The 12,142-nt window shown below is 36.7% G+C and overlaps 1 pseudogene; it reads right to left on the reverse strand.

The window, feature by feature from the left end:
• Positions 1-7,703: 7,703 nt before the first annotated feature.
• Positions 7,704-9,937, reverse strand: LOC149209287 (G-type lectin S-receptor-like serine/threonine-protein kinase SD2-5 pseudogene; annotated as a pseudogene).
• Between the last annotated feature and the right edge of the window lie 2,205 nt (positions 9,938-12,142).

Genomic DNA, 12,142 nt, shown 5'->3' on the forward strand with positions numbered 1-12,142 from the left:
AATGCGTTAGATATCCCTTGAGGGATCGCTTGGCCCTTCTATAGCACAGTGAGGAGGACATCTAGCCCAACTTTTTAGCACTTATGACCTTGCAATGTTAGCCCATGGAGGATTTCCTAGATTGACAGTGGTGTTTCATAGCCTTTCCATTTCCTAGATATCAATGGTATTGTGGGTTTACCTAGTTTTTATGATTGGTGCTCATGTTTCTTATGGCTGTGGGTTGAGACACTAATTCCTAGAAGCCTTGGTTGGAAAAACGTTTTGGAATCCTTGTAACAACTTGGGTTGAGTTACTAGTCCTAGAAGCCTTGGTTGGAAAAACACTCTAGGAGCCCTTGGTGGGTTGAGTTACTAGTCCTCGAAACCCTGGTTGGACAAACTTTATAGAAGCTCGATGACAACTTTGGGTTGAGTTACTAGTTCTAGGAGCCCTGGTTGGAACAAATGCTCTCGAGCCTTGGACAACTTGGGTAGAGACCAATCTAGTGATGGTTAGTGATGTCTAACTATGAGGTGGAATCACTGGTTGAGGGTTGAGGTGGTTTGGCCTCTCGAAGCCCTGTTTTTTCTTTGTTTGGTTTATACCATGAGATCCCAAAGTCATGTTTGGAATATGGCACGGGGTGATTGACTGAAAAAAAATATTTGGTTCAGCCCAATCTATGGTTGGGTGGTACGTTGAAGTCCTAGACTTGGTTTCATTTTTGCATATGTCAATAGAGCTATTTTCCTCCTGTATTTGATGGGTAAATGTACTTGTTATTATGTGATCTTAATGATTGTTCTATCATTGCTATTTTGTTGGTTATAAGAATGGTTTTATGGCAGATCTTAGTCATGGATCTCATCATGTTTTGATTAGTAAATGAAATGTTAATGAATGCATGGCTTAATAGATGATCTTGTAGCTATTATGAGAGGCCATCGGTCCTTCTCGGTGAATCTTACATAAGTATGAAGTCCCTATCCTCAGATGTGTTTATATGACCTGTAGATTACATGCTCATGATGTGTTTCACCAAATGTATGTCATGGCTAGGCCTTGTCATATCAGATCCTTGTTCAAGTTTTGCATTAAATGCCTTTTCATCTTGTTATTTATCCTTTTTAAGAGTTTCATCAAGTTCTGCGACGAGGCATGAGTCTCGAGCCTAGAAAAGTGGCTAAGTATCCGAGGTTGTTGGCACAAAAATTTCTGAAAATGGACAATCGCATGGATTCCTTGTTGTGCATGTCACTGGAGGGTTTCAATCACATGGAGGGCTTGTCATGAGTGCGACTGGGGCTCTAGTTCAACAAATCAGCAAGTGGTCTCAGGGGTTGGACACCTAGAAGTGTTGGATGGCTCCTGAAGGTTCTATAGCATCTAAGGAAGGTCAGATTGGTCTTGTCTTATCAGTTTCACTTCCTTAAATGTACTTGGTGAGTAGAATCATATCATAGTAACTCTTTGGTCACATGTTTACCTCATTGGACGAGTTATCTTGGGTAAATGTGGGAGGAGGTGGTTACAATTTCATTGTAAATTACATCAATTATTCAAGGGACTTTTAAAAAGTGTGAACAATAGATCAATCACTTAGTTGACACTAGTTAATAATCAATATTTATTAGTTGTGAAGTTGCTTGCAATTGACTCTCCAAGCTTCCGATTTAACATAATTATGCCTAGTCTCCTCAATCATAATTGCAAGGAAAGGATTAGCAGTAGATGTTATGAACTGAGGGGTGGTATGTGGCTCTTATTTAGATATATGCTTACTATATTAGTAAAAAATGTAATGTCACCTGTATAAACTCTATCCTCCAATGAACACCCATGGTTCTAGGCTCAACACAATGATTTAATTTTAACATGAGGATTGAGCCACTCTTTAGGATGCAGCTCATCACTATGACTAGTATGTTGTGATGGCCATTGGTCGTCTTTAAAAATAAAAGAGGGTAAGCATGTTAGACCAACCTTTCTGGAACATGAAACTCACCAGGTTGACCAACCCAAATGGTATTATTAGCACAACACCAATATTATATATATATATATGGTAAATTACTTAACAATGAGAAAATAGTTCTCATATATATATAATGCAACTTCAAGTCTAGAGTGTCGGAAGCATAAAAACAACTTACCAAGCTCATGATGCATTCTATTTGACAGTTTAAAGAATATTCATTGATCCCCAAGCTTAAATAAAATAGAATTGCAAACCCAAGGACATTGGTGCATGCTATCGGAAATTTAGATTGTCAACCATGTGAAATAGACAGACATTAGGGGAGTTTTGAGGTCTAAAATGAAACTCCTATGGAAATTATAAAATAATAGTGGAAGTAATAAAATAATATTATATTACATCATCAAATTTTAAAGGGAAAAAAGAAAAAAAATAATTTTTTGAACTCGCATTTTCAACTTATCTCCTTATGGGTTTACTCAAATTTCGAGTGAAAACACTCGTTGAATGCATAATTTGATTCCTCATAAAAGGAGTACCCATGTTTCATACTTTCAATGGACCCTGCTACATGAAAAATGAGAAGTACATGAAAAAACATGATTGCAATCACATTTTTTCATAAATTGCTCTTTTTTCGTGTAACAGAGTCCATTGAAAGTATGCAACATGGGTATTCCTTGAATGACGAATTAAATTTTTCATCCAAAGAGTACTCTTGCTCGAAATTTGAGTAAAACCTTAGGGAGATAAGTTGAAAATATGAGTTGAAAAAATAATTTTATTATTTTGTTATTTTTTAATATTTTTTACATTTTTACTCTGAAAATGGTTAATCATCCCCCATGGTTGACATCATCATCTTGAATCCTATTGGTTCTTATAAAGTTTATTTTGGTTGTACATTTTTCTTAGGAGGCCCATTTTAGACCTCAAAATCCCCCTAATGTCAGTAGGCCCAGAAAAGAATAAAACATCAATACTATTATTCAGGGCCTGAAAAGTGTAGGGAAGACGTTAAAATGATTATTACTCTTAGAAAACAACCATGATACACATAGTTAGAATGTAATTCAACTTGAGCACCATGGTTATAACCAACTATTCAAGCAAGGGTTTATCACATCATTTTGACACCTTCAAAGCAATATCAACAATGTATCAATCGACATTCCCAAGTAATAAAATCAACTATGCCTCTTATAATGATAGGATCAATTCAAGACAAGATGTAAACACATACTCATTGCTATTAAAGCATAGGCAACACATATCTTCAAGTATATTGGGAATCTGAGTCTGGGACTCTGACTCTCCAACCACACATAAACAACTATAGCCAAGCTCTCACTTGCAATTGTCACGCCCAAGCTTGAATCTAGACACTGAGGGGTATTTTGCTCCGAGTCCTCTTTCCATAGTTTGACTACCCTCTTTTAGTAGTTCGAATGGCTTATGTTCCTTCTCTTTCACATTGTTCCAATAGTTAGGTTCCTCTCCTTCTTTCTCTACTATGTTTTCACGTACAACTCCAAATTCTCCCTCTACTTTACTACTGCGTAGTTCCTCTTTTGCGCTGACCCCTACTGCTCGAGTCCACTGTTCTTATATTACACTACCTCTCTTGCATGGTCTCATGTGTTGTCTCTGTCTATTCAAATTCCTCTACTGCATTCCTTTTGACAGTGACGTTTTCCTGCCATAATGTTTCTAACCAATAGGAAGGGCTCCACCTATCTAATTATTTCCAGATTTTATTTTTGTTGTTTGTCTCGCTATAGTGGATGGCCAACATACCATATTAGCTGGTAGCTTGCCCACTATTCTCTTAATTTCTTGTCCTTTCTGCCTTGTAAAACTTGCCAAAGGAAGCATGGACCAGCATACTCCTATTGCAGCCATCAATTATGAACATACCAGACCATTAATTTCACAACCCAACCTTGAAGAGCTGACATGACCAATACATATTTTCTTTCTTGTAGTAAGAAAATTTCCAACCACCCAAGCAAGTATCCTCACCCAATCTCTTGAATTTGTGTCCCTTAACTCAACCCATTTTTTTTGTAATTAAAACACAACATATTTATAATGCATTTCACAAATGGAAACATCACTGGGGTTGTCACAAAACCTGCGCTAGATTGTTTTGTGAAGCTTCTTCTATTTTTACTATTTCTAAAGAGGAATGGTAGAAGGCATTCTAAAATAAGTTATTCTCAATGGAATTTTCGCTAAACGAAAACAACATATAAATAGAGAAAATAATAACATATTATTTTCACTCACAACAAGAATTCATGATTTTTTTTCACGATATTTTTTTTAGTTAATTTTAATCAAAATTCAGTGGAGATATTTAAAAACTTGAATTTAAATTGTTTAATTTGTACAATTCTTGTGTGCTAGAGATTTTTCAGGGTGTTGAATCCATTAATACATTCAAAAATGTATTTTAAATAACAAAAATATCAGATTATCGCTTAAAAAATGAGATTCATGCCAAAACAACAATTTTGTTTATAAATTAAAATATATATAAATACTCTTATATATATGTTTAAATAAAGCAACTTGGTGCTGAGCAACTTTGCTCTTTCCCTTTTCTTTCTCCTAATAGTCATACTCAGGGATGGAATTTGACGGGCATTTTGCCCGTCATAGGGCAATTTTCCCGTATTTGACTGCTGAAATTTGTCAATGCCCGTTTTTACTGACGTGCCCGAAACCGTAAAAGACGTATTTTAGACGTTTGGAACTTTTTCCAAAACGTTCTTACGCCCCTTTATTTTCCATCTAACCGTGTGTTTTTTTGGCAAGTTTCTTTTCACTGAAAATATGCTCAATTTTAATCAGCGCCGACAGCCAATAAGCATATTAAATTACGTTTGCATTATCTGGATTCAGAGTAGGAACACGGTAACTTTCCAGAAAGCCCCAAAAGCTACCTAGGGTTTCTTTTCGTTGTTATTTTTCTTTCTTTTTTCAAAACATGGGTTATGAGAGCACCGGGGATTCTTGGAATCTCGAAATGCATTTTCATAGGGTATGACATTTGATTCGATTGCTTGGTTGGTTCGACTCTTCTGGGTCAGAGGAAGGAACTTTGAGAAGCGAGTTTCTGTTGGATTTGGATTCTTGGGTTCTATTTGAGCGATGGATTGTGTAGGTGAACGCCTTCTGCTGCTACGGGGGTAAATGGCGAGAATTTGTGGTTATTTCTGTTGTTTGTGGTAGATCTCCGTGGAGGTGGTATTGGAGCGGGGGTTATGGGTAAGGCGGCGTTGGGACTGGCTATGGCTTGCGCTGCGGTGTCGTGCACGGTTGCCTCTTTGCTGGTGGCCAGGTGGGTGAGGAGCCGAGGCAAGTGGAACTGTCTCGTGGGATGCTCTACTCCTTTGTATCGTTGGAGGCAGCTAGTTGACGCCATGGTTGTGGAGATGCACGCCGGATTGGCCTATGAGAGGGGAAGTAAGCTCAAAATGTTGCTTACATTCGTCAACAGCCTGCCTACCCGGTATTTTGTATCAAATTTTATATTAGATAATGTCATAAATTATCTCTAAATGGAACTTGGTTTTATTAGGTATCTAAATATTCAGGTGGCATAATATAATATATAAGACTTTTGTGATCTAGGATGTAGAAAATACTTTTTCAGATTAATCACATTGTAAGCATTGGGTTGACGTTTCAAACCAACTAATGTGGTTCATCCTAATAGTCTTTCGGATTAATTACATTGGTTGGTTCGAAACTTCCTGAGGATGAACCACATTAGCTGGTTTGAAACGTCGACCCAATCCTTCCAATGTAATTAATCCGAAAGACTATTCTCTTGGCATAATATAAATTGTTGATTTTAAATTATAACTGTTGATTTTAAATGATAATTTAAAGATTAGGCATCTAAATATTGGCATGATATAAATTGTTGGTTTTAAATGATAAATTAAATATATGCAATGGCTAACAATCAAGTATTTTACTTAAGACTAACTATATAGTTTTAATAAGAAAATTTCAAATGCTCAAACACTTTTTGTTGAAACCTCCACAATTGAGTTTTTTCAAATTTTGGTTTTTTCATTGAGATAAATATATGAAATTCTTTAACATAATTATGTTATTGAATGGTAATTTTTTAATCAAATCTTTATTAGTGAAAGGTTAATCTGTGTTATGAGAACATCACTCTCTTGACGGGCAAAATTTTAAACATAACGTTTCTTGACGGGAAGCCTAAAGACCCAAAACGTCAAAAAAAAATTGTATGATGGGTAAAGAGAAACCCAAATTCCAACCCTGGTCATACTGAATGCATGCAAAACCTGGAAGTAACAAACATCAACACAGTACTGTAGATGAAACTTTTGACCAACAGATTCTTTTGCATACAGCCCCAAGTGCTCCGTAACTGAGAACGTTTCTTTCGTTGACTAAAAATTGTTGGAAGAAGAGAGGAAGTCTGTTGGCTTTTGTTTACTTTGACAGCAGAAGAAATAATGCCTCGCTAAGTTACACTTAGAACTGGCTTTCTATTCATCAAAAATTCAGATTACAGAGGTCCCTTCATAGAAGTGACAGTTCCTGCCTCAAAAATTCAGATTACAGAGGTCCCTTCATAGAAGTGACAGTTCCTGCCTCTGTGTTTGGGAAGGCTGTTGGATTCAATGTGCTTACCTGGTTAAGCTTCATAATCAGTCCAACTAATTTACACTTACACTGGATACCATCTATGAAACATGGAGTAGGGTTTAGATTCCTGATGAGAAGAAAACATGATTATGCCGTATGAGGAATAATATTGTTATTTTACATTTCAATCCTTAGCCCATAAAAATGTAGTCACTGGCTTCATGATTGTTAGGAGTCTAGGATTGCATATTTCACATGCCTTGAGAGTTTGCCTTGCCGCACACGCAACTACGAGTTTTGTGACCATAATGGTCATAGTTGGCATCTTCAAAAAAACCACTCCAAAGTTGCTTTCAGCATTGTTATCACGGTTCTTCCATTGTACTTGCCTACTATGGTTCTGGATTTTGCATTTGTTGATTCTGCATCTAAGAAACAGTGAGAGGTTCGCCTTGGAACGAGTGGTGCACATCACCCCAATCATCGCAGAAACTTAAAGATAATGTGCAATTGTCTTTATTCTACTTCAAAGGTTAGCATTTATTGCTTATATGAAAGTATTTCATGTTAGTAAACCTTTTTCCCAACTGTAAAAATGCACAATTGTGTCTTAACATACAGGTTGTAAGTTCGTTGGTGAATCTGGGATTTAACCATTATTGAATCATTGATCTAAATGTTGTAGCTTACTTTGTAACACAACGTCAATTACTTTGGAAAAAGAAAGTTGTAATGGTTTTTAATTTTGTTGTATTATGTGAAGAGAAAGGAGTGTTCCAATGAAAGTATTTTATTTACTGTCTTTCGTGGGAGAAACGAAGTGAATAAAATGGTCAGGGTCCTAATTTAGTTAGCAGGTTCTTTTGGATTTTTTTGGTGGAATACTGTGACACGATTCTGATCAGATTGAAATTTTGTTTTTTAAATTGAATAGAGGAATTTAACATTATGGAATACTTCTATAGTACAATTATTGCGCAATTCAAATTTACAACACTTGTGTACTACAATTATTGGGCAATTCAAAATTACAATTTTATAAATTTTGTATCACAAATCCACTAAAAAAACATTTAGTTTTTTTTTTTTTTAATATCTAAAACAAAAAAATCAACAATTTCTAAGCCTTTAAGAGAATAGGAAAATGCTTACTCTAAGTTGTGGGGAAAAACCAGCATTCTACATATTCTCGAAAAGAATGAAAAAAGAAGAAGCTTATTTTAGTTGTTTCAAAGAACTCAGGACTTGCTAACTCTTTTACCAGAAAGAAAAACCACTTATGTTCAGCTATGGATAAAATCCGAGAATTCCCTTTTGGGTTGTTCAGAAACATAAGAAGACACATTTTCTTCTGAAGAAGAGTCATTTTAAGGCCTGATATACTTCCAAATGTACATAGTTTTGTAGAGACCCTATACCTTAGCCGTCCAAATCCGGGGGCGTCTCGTCGTCGTCAAGCGAGGGGACGAACGGAAGCGTGCAGGCGAATGGAGGATCCATCAACTCCAAATCTCCTTCCAATAATCGCACCACCGTTCCCATTGAAGGTCTCATAGCCGAATTACTTTGAATACACCACAGCGCTGTCTTTATCAACCGATAAGCCTCATCCATCTCCTTTGGCCTCTCCAATTTCAACCCGCTCTCGATCAATTCATCCATTTTCCCTTGTCTCGCCTTCTTGAAAGCAATAGAAGGAAAACACCAATTTTCCGAATCCTGAGAGTTATCCACATTCTTGCTCCCCCTGATTATCTCCAGAAGGACCATCCCATAGCTGAACACATCCGTCTTGTAAGTGATTCCCCACCCCACAAACCACTCGGGGGCCATGTACCCGGGCGTCCCTCTCACCCCTGTCACCACACGACTCTCCGAATCTCTGTTCAGAGACCTCGCCATGCCGAAATCGGAGACTTTTGCCTTAAAATCCTCATCCAACAGAATGTTCTGAGGTTTGACATCCAGATGCAGAATACCAAGTCTCGACTCTTCGTGCAGGTATGCAAGTCCCCGTGCAGTGTCGAGGGCAATCGAATATCTGGTCTTCCAATCCAACTTTCTGTCCGAAGCGAACAGCCATCTATCCAGAGACCCGTTGGGCATGAATTCGTACACCAGAATCCGATGCGGGCCTTCCACACATACGCCACGCAAGCTCACGAGATTGGAATGATTTAGGGACGATATGTTGACGATTTCTGCACAAAACTCCTGCTGTCCATGCCCCGTCTGACTCAGTAGACATTTCACGGCAACTTGAGTACCATCTGTCAAAGTTCCTTCGTAGACTTTCCCAAATCCTCCCCTTCCAATCTCTTTGCTGAAGCTGCCAGTGGCTGTCTCTAGGGCCTGGAAACAGAATATCGTTGGAAGACCGGTCAGATTCTTCAGATAATCTCCATTAAAATCATCTGGCGCGGCTTCAATCGCGTGTATATGCGAAATCTCGACACCTTCAATCGCAGTGGGAGAAGAAATCTTTACACCTTCGATTGCCTTGGAACGAGAACGGTCTTTCCCTTGTTTCCACCGTAAAAACAATTGGCATGCCAGAACGACAGCTAATATGCTTATTAGCATACCGAGAGTGATAAAGAATGCAATACGAAATCTACCATTGAGAATGCCAAACAGACATAACAAAAAAATGAGCCCAAGTACCAGCAGAGACCCTCTTGGGTTGCCCTTGATAAGTCTATATAAAAAACCGCCATAATTCCGGTGCCAACTCCGACCCGGGTTCTGGGGAGTGTCCATCTCCCTTATTCACCTGTGGACAATGTGCAGAGTGATACCATTTCCCTCACTTTTTATGGATAGAGAGCTCTTCATATCAAACTTCCCTTCTAATATAGTGATTGATTTGACATTAGGTTCATCACATTCATATCGGACACAGCCTTATCTTTTGTAGAAAACCACACGAGTGTCGGCGTGGGCATTAATAGACCCATTCATTTTCTATGGCTGTATTTTGTTGAAAAGGGATGAATTCCCTTTTGGGTTAAGAAAACCACACGAGTGTCGGCGTGGGCATTAATAGACCCATTCATTTTCTATGGCTGTATTTTGTTGAAAAGGGATGAATTCCCTTTTGGGTTGTTCAGAAACATAAGTAGACACATTTTCTTCTGAAGAAGAGTCATTTGAAGGCCAGATATACTCCCAAATGTACATAGTTTTGTAGAGACCTATACTACCTTAGCCGTCCAAATCCGGGGGCGTCTCGTCGTCGTCAAGCGAGGGGACGTCTCGTTTTTGGTAAGTCTATATAAAAAAACCGCCATAATTCCTGTGCCAACTCTGACCCGGGTTCTGGGGAGTGTCCATCTCCCTTATTCACCTGCAGACAATGTGCAGAGTGATACCATTTCCCTCACCTTTTATGGATAGAGAACTCTTCATATCAAACTTTAGACCATTCTAATATAGTGATTGATTTGACATTAGGTTCATCACATTCATATCGGACACAGCCTTACCTGGTAGAAAACCACACGAGTGGTACGTGTAAATTCTTAAGCATCTGTACAGGTTACATGAGAAGCCTGGAGTGTCGGCGTAGGCATTAATAGACCCTTTCATTTTCTATGGCTGTATTTTGTTGAAAAGGGATGATTTCGCATTAATAGAACATTGTAATATAATGATTGACATTAGGTTCATCACATTCATATCGGACACAGCCTTATCTTTTCTAGAAGACCACACCAGTGGTCCATGTAGCTGCGCATTAATGGGGTTATAGAGGTGGAAACAGGGGTTTCCATACATTGAACACACCATATTAAACTCACTCATGTCAAGAAAAAGTTACGCCAGGGCGACATCTTCTTATATGACAATGTAAATTATAATTTTATTTCCAAATTCTTTATGTCACATCGTGTATGTGATGTTGTTTTGTTAATGAAACCATAAATTTGACTGAACCAAGAAATTCTTTATTAAAGCGAGGCTCTCACCAACTGGAAACTCCTATTTCTATTTCTATAGTAAAGTTAATGCACCCTGATATGCAAAGGGAATAGTGAGTGCCTTGTTGCTAACATGCCAAAATCAACTTTGAAGGAAATATAAATGCAAGGCACCCACTATTCCCCTTGCATGTCAAGATGCATTAACTTTACTATAAAAGTGGAAATAGAAGTCTCCCCCACCGACCTTCCTCGTAGAGAGCCTATGAATATGGCCCACCTGTTGATCTATATATTAGGTGATATCACACTTAAAGGTACGCGTTTCCAACACTTTGCAATGCAAATCTATCTTTTGTTTCATTAAGAGTAACTTAGGTTTTTAATTTGATTTTTTTTGTTTCGTTTCGTTGAGAGGTTGTTGTTGCATGAGATGTTATAGTGTACAGTTATATTAAAAAAAACAATAGATTAAAAAATATTAATAACTAAATTTAACGTAAGTTATAAATGTTAAGAAAATAAAATATAGATCGCAAATATTAATAATGGAGGAAAAAATCAATGTTAATTATAGATTAAATATTTTTTTAGATATGTAATGGAAGTGATATAGGACATATATGTCATAGTATTGATATCACACTGCACTAAAAAATGTTATATTTTTTATTTAATCATAATTAAGATAATTTTAATTACTTAATTATATATATATATATATATATATATATATATATAATTGAAATTAAAAAATTTAATTTATATTTTCACTTTCCAATATGAAAGAGATATTTAATTTTTTCACTATTTCAAAATATTTCATAAAAATATTCGTTTCATATATATATATAATGGATGTAAATGAGGTTTACGATTTAAGAGATTTGATCTCTTTGGATAGTTGATAAGGTTGAAATAGATTCTCAACATCAATATTCATGTTATGTATTGGGTTTTTGCTTGTTTTCACTTCACTCTATTAGGAAAAACAAGGTGAAAAACGCGTTGTAAGAGGTGTATACTGGCACCCTATTTAGTTTCTTCTTACAAGGTAAGAAACAATCTATAATTCTTAGATTCTCATCCATCTGCAACTTTTTTAGATTGGATTTTGATTAAAAATTTAGTGCTAAGATAAGTTTGTACTAATATCAAAGGATATTAATTTGAGTGCTTCTAATAAGAATTTGTTTTGGGTTAAGTGAATTCAATTCTCCAAAAATTTGTTGTAATAAGCCAAGTTGTAACATTTGTGAAATAGTTTTATAAATATTGTTGTAATAATCCAATTTGTAACATTAATGAAATAATTTTATATGATGTAATAGTAGCAACCCATATTTAGAAGTTGCCAATAATGTTTTTCCCTATTTAAAAAATACATATTTTTTGAGATCATATTTTCTTCCCAGGCTAATCCTAATTTTGTCAGTGCAGGAGCTGGTGGAGGAGGGGGTCAAAGAAGATACTGGTTGGGTAGGTGGAGAAGCAGTGGTTTGAGAAGAAGTGGGGAAGGCAGATGATGTTACAGTACCTTGAGAGGAGGAGGGCACCGCATCTAATGGAGCAATAGGTTGAGAGTCATTCTGCATTATTGTAGAAGCATTGACTTGAGAGGAA

The sequence above is a fragment of the Pinus tabuliformis genome, chromosome 1_2 (assembly GCF_031772625.1).
Source record: "Pinus tabuliformis cultivar Carrire ecotype Pingquan chromosome 1_2, CPIR1, whole genome shotgun sequence".
NCBI lineage: Eukaryota > Viridiplantae > Streptophyta > Pinopsida > Pinales > Pinaceae > Pinus > Pinus tabuliformis.